This window comes from Pteropus vampyrus, unplaced genomic scaffold, assembly GCF_000151845.1.
Source record: "Pteropus vampyrus isolate Shadow unplaced genomic scaffold, Pvam_2.0 Scaffold217, whole genome shotgun sequence".
Classification (NCBI taxonomy): domain Eukaryota; kingdom Metazoa; phylum Chordata; class Mammalia; order Chiroptera; family Pteropodidae; genus Pteropus; species Pteropus vampyrus.
In genome coordinates, this window is record NW_011888998.1 from 388,751 (window position 1) to 394,750 (window position 6,000).

Here is a 6,000-nt window from a genome sequence, read left to right on the forward strand (position 1 = left end):
TTCCCCCTTCTTCCCTCCCTCTCTCTCTCTCCCTTTTTCTTTCTTTCTTTCACAAATAATTTTGCAACACATACTTTCATACCTACGTCTTTGAGCACATGACTGGAATACCTGTCAGATAAATTCCTAAAAGTAAAATTACTGAATTCAAGGCTTTGTGCATTATAAAATTTGAAAGATATTGTCAAATTGCCCTCCATACAGCAGATTATACTTCCACCACCTTTATAAGAAAATGCCAACAGAGGGGTTATTCACTTCTTTTAAATTTTTGCTAAGCTGTTAAGTATCCTCATGTAATTTTTATGTGCATTTATCTTAAGAATGAAATTGAGCATATTTTTTTATATTTCAAAAATCTCATTTCTATTTCGTTTTTGAGAAGCAATCTGTTATAAAATGGACTGTTCAGAAGTGAAAATATTACTCATCTGCTGGTTTTATGAAGATTCTTCTAGTCTCATCGCCAGGAAAAATATCTCTACCATCATAAGTTGCCTGACAGCTCCCTTATACGATACACTCTGAATTCTTTGTACTTGTCCTACAATTCCACTGTTTCAAAGCTCACAAGAGAGAGCTCTTATTTCCTGTAGTGTATTTGGTAGTGGAACGCACCAGGGATCAAGGATAGAAGTGATAGGATGCTTCTTTAAACACGTTCGTAGAGGCTGTCACTTGCCTAGAGAATTTGGAGAATCCAACAGCAAAAGAATTTGAGTAAATCTTTTATATCCCAGACACCCCAGCGAAAACATTCAGAGGTGAGAGAAGCAGAAAAATCAAATTTTACAAAATGTCTGAATAATTTGAAAATGATTCTCTTGGCTGTTACACTCTCTTCAGTTTTTCTGTGAAAGCAACAGGTGAAATGAGAATGGATCAATCAGATGTCAGTCATTTATCAAAAAAACCTCAGGGAAGCCATAAGCTCTGTTCTCTCAGCAGTTGTCGGGAAAGGAAGAGACTCCAGGAGAACTACACAGTCAGAGCTTACAATTAGCCAAGGAAGAGGGAAAAAAATGATCTAACGGAGCTGTTCTGTCTGACACATACTGACTCTTTCTTTTCCAAGAAGGAAACATTGCTAAGTAGGAAGACAATTCCAAATTTAGCGATTTAATTAATCTTCCATTTGAAAAGTACAATCAAGATAATCAGTGTCTATTCTAAGGACACCCTCTCTGCCACTCTCAGCATTAGCACATTTGTGTGCATAACATACCTAGAAGGTGAATCGTTATTTCAACTATAGCCTAGGAAGAACCAAACATGTCAGCGGTCATCTAGTTCATGATTTTACAGAGGCGGGAATCTAAGATGAGAATCTTCAAGTGGCTTCTCCAAGGCTACACTGTGGAGAGTGGCTACCATTGCTAAAGTGGGAAAGTAGGCTTCTGACTATAGTTCAGTATTAGGCTCTTTCCATAGGTAAAACCAGCCATGTACCTATGCAGGGGTTCTATTTCAAATATCTACATTTACATACTAATTTGTATTGAAGAGGAATTTTCCACTCAAAAGGCTAACCTTATAATCAGCTCTCTGTTCTGCTTCTGTAGATATGCTTACTGCATAGGCCGAAGGGCAGGGTGACCTTGAAATTAACTGAAGACTCATCCTCTCTTTTGCTTGTTCTGTCTAGATAACAGATGTATTGCCTGAGTTCCTGTCTGAAAATCTCATGCTCTGTGACTGTCTGTAATCCATAGCAACTCCCGCGTGCGCCTGTAACCCATAGCAACTCCCATGGTCTATAACCGCCTGAGGACAAATTAATCAATTGGCATATGCCAACTGTAACTTCGCGGATAAGCCCTACAAAAGTAAGGTTGCACATGAGCTCGGGGCCCAGATCTTCAGAGCGTTAGCTCTTCTGGGACCGTCGGTGTAATTAACCTGAGTTCTCCAATTCTCCAAGTGATGCTTGGTTTCTCGCCAGTCTGATTTTTCAATAGTATTAGTCCGCTCAGGCTGCTATAACAAAATAACACAGACTAGATGCACGTAAAGGAAGGCTTTATTTCTCACAGGTCTGGAGACTGGAAATCCAAGATCAACATGCTGGCAGATTTGGTGTCCAGTGGGAGCTCTCTCACTGGCCACTTTTTTATTGTGTCCTCAGATAGAGAGCGAATGCTCCGTTGTCTCCCCTTCTTCTTATAGGGCACTATATCCCAACACGAGCACTCATGACCTCATCTAACCCTAATTACTTCCCAAAGTCTCCACCTCCAAATACCTTTGTACTAAGGGTTAGGACTTCAACATATGAAGGGGGCACTCAATTCAGTCCATAGCAACGTATTTGTACTTTTTGTTGTTTACCTCTTCTCACCAGAAAGTAAGCTCCATGAGACTTAATGAAGCAGGAATTTAATCTGTTTTGTTGACATCCTAGCATCTAGAACAGTAGCACATATTGAGCCATAACTATATTCAATAAACATTTATTGAATGAATGAATTTATTGAGTGCTTACTATGCGCTGAGCTCTGTTCGAAGTGCTTTACATTAACTCATAGAATCCTTGCAATAACCTTGTAAGATAGGTACTATTATTCCTTCAGTTGATACATGTGGAAACTGAGGCACAGAGAGGTTAAGTAGTTGCCCTGGTTTCACAGGGGACAGAGCCAAGTTTTAAAATAAGGCGGCTTGGCTTCTTAGCCCATTTTCTCATCTATTACACTATGAACAGACTATAATTTTCCTTCTAAAGCTACTAGGATGCCTATGGAATTAAAAAATTTATAAGAATTTAAAGTACAATGTTGACTAACATGTTGATGTTTTCTCCTAATATTCCATAGTTCCTAGAAATGCTTCTTCTGATTGTAATACCTCAAATTCTCTAGCATAAAAACTGTTGTTCTGCTGGGAGCAATGTCCCATTGCACTGTGGTTATCCAGAGTTATATAGTAGGCATGTATTACTGACTCTAGTGTTATATTTTAGATAGCCAGGAGGAAGGGTTCCATCCTACTCAGATTATTCTCAACATTATATTGTCATTGACCTAATTTCCATTCCCAGGGTCTTCCCATTGCTGTAAAAAGTGATAATAAGATTGTTGATTAAAAATGGACTTGTGAGTGGAGATCGGGGGCAGTAGAGAAGAGCCTTAGAGTTGCACCAATAGGAAGGCATGACATAGCTGAATTTGGAGCTAAAATGTTATTTGGCTGATAAGGATGGACATTCTAGAAAAATAACATAAGTTGCATGTTTACTATGGGCTATGCATTTTCACATTTCGTGTTAAATAATTCTTACTCAACCTTGAGATGTGGATATGGGAGAAAAAAACAGGCCTCATAGCTAATGAGAGGAGGATCTGGGATTTAAAATCAGGTCTCTGTGACTTCAGAGTTTTGTTATGTCTATTGGGCTATGCTGTCTTTTTTCCAGGAAGAGCACCATCCTCCAAATCAGTGAGAGGGCAACCTACCTCTTCCAGTCACTCTTTAAGGTGTTGTAAGTATTTGCAGTTCTTAGGGATAGACCAAAGTAGGAGGCTTATTGTGCCTTTATCATATCATAATCTGAACAAAAGTAAAATACACCAATGTACCAGAGTCATATTTCTAACCAACCTCCAATTAAGGCAGCTGCAGTCTCTTTCTCTCTGTGTTTGTGTGTCTCTCTCTCCTTGAATAATTATTTGAGGTTTATTTTCACTGAAATATTTTAGTAAAATAAGTATACTTTTTGTTTTCTCTATTTTTAAACAACTTTATTGAGATAATTTACATACCATAAAGTTCACCCTTTTAAAATGTACAATTCAATAGTTTAGAGTATGTTTTATAGAGTTAGGAAGCCATCATCAAAATCTAATTTTGAACACTGTCATCACCCCCAAAAGAAACCTGCATTCATGAGCAGTCATTACCCAATCACTGCCTCTCCAGCCCTAGATGACCACTAATCTATTTTCTGTCTCCAGATTTGCCTATTCTGGACATTTCCTGTAAGTGGTTCATGCATTCTGTGATCTTTTATGACTGTCTTCTTTCATTTGGCATGGTGTTTTTGAGGTTCATCCATGTTGTAGCACATATCAGTACTTCATTTCTTTTTATCGCCTACAAAAATCTCCTTTTAAAACTCTTTCTTCATGCATACATTTGTTCAGAATTTGGGCTGACCTCTCAAGTGAGTCTAACCCTGACCAGAGCCTGTTTCTTGGTGAACAAACTTCAACATGTGACAAGGGCACCATCAAGAGAAGAACCTTGTCAAATAACCATTTAAGGAGAGACAGACCTCAGTTTCCTTTCCTGGCCACTGTTCACAGAAATCCCAGAATTCCTTGGAAAGACAAAGTGTGGCTCTGTAGATGGCAGACAGGGACTCTCATATAGAATTGTAGTGGCTGAGGCCAATGACGCCAGTTCCTCACTCTGTTTTGTTTTTGTTCTTGCCCTGAGTTTAGATTTTTAGATGAAAGGTTTTTACTAAAAGCTGCTTCTCCTCTGAGAACCATTTGAAAACCCAGAAGCTTCTGGGTTTGATTCTGCTGCCACCTGCTGTCCTTATGCCAGAGAAAAACATTGGAAAAGATGAGAGGCCTTGTACAGAATGCGGTTGAATAGGCAAGAGAGCCAGTTCTAAAAAGGTTTCTCCTTATGCTATGCTTTTATATTGAGGTCTCTTCTTTATGTCCATGTTTTTATGTTTTCTATCGAAAAGTTCTGATCCTTGAAAATGCATAATAAGAGTATATCACTAAGACTTTTTCAATAAGAAAAGGTCAATGTAAACTTTTTGTTTTTTAAATCAGAACTCAAGTATGGCAGCAATGATAGTGGCCAGGGACCCTCCCCAAATAGCTTGCCGGCATAACATGAGCACATGTGAGAGACGTCCTATAGTCCCCAGAAATAACAGAGGAGATGAAAAGTGTAGCTCTAAGATTCCATAGTTACATAGCGAGAGGTCAAATGGTCAACACATTCTAGCATTGATCTTAATGTGGCCTCACTGCTAGCATGGACATTGGTGGCCCAGGAACATTTGGCTTCTGTGTACATGGGGACAATGAAGTCCAGAAAGTTTAGGTAACTTGCCCAAAGTCATCCAGCAAATCGGTGAAGGAGCCAAAATGTCCTGTATCTTTGTAACCTTTCAAAGTTGCCTCCTACATGGGATCCTGTTAAACAAAACCTGAAGAAGTGACTTCCTGAAATTTGTTATGAAGGAGGAACTGAAAAGAAGACAGCATTGACAGATTCTTGAGGTCAACTCCCCACAGCAGGACATGAAAAGTCCCAGGAGGCCAGTAGGGGAAAATACTCAGCTCAGGTTTTTACTGGCTATCATGTCAAAGAGACCTGCCCTGTACACTGGCCAGTCAGGTTGAGACCTTGTCTCTGCAGGCCACAGGAGAATACAACCCGCCTGGATTTTCCTCTTGGCTTCATTCGGACCCAGATATCATAAAGGCCCAAATATTGCCAATCTGATTTGATTCGGAAATCTTATACGTCTTTCATTCAATCTGTCAGCCAACAAATAGTTCCAGTTTTGAGTCCTAGACACTGACCTAGGCTTAAGAAAGATAAATAGATAAAATCTTCCAACTCCATCCTTGAATGGCTTATTAAGGTATTTATTCCAACTCTACTCAGGATTCTCCATGAGGATTTCTGTTAAACAAAGTCTTCTTTCAAGTTATTCCAGTGATTTTAGTGCCCTAGTGATGTTTACCCCTCTTAAAGCTAAGGCAATTGTTCAGCTGATTGTTTACCCCTTAATCTAGGTTCTTCTTGTGGAGTTTGAGGGATGAGAAGCAGCACCACATGTCCAATACTATATTCTTCCCACAGATTCCTACACTGTTACATAAATAGCTTCCTGATAGGCCATTTCTCCCCTGTACCCAGACCCCAGCCCACCCACCCCCACAGGCCTAGACCTGTCTGAATTAGCTAAATAAGTACATATGAGGCTTACATGCTTGGGTCCCAGTTACACTTGGAACCTGACAGGAGGAA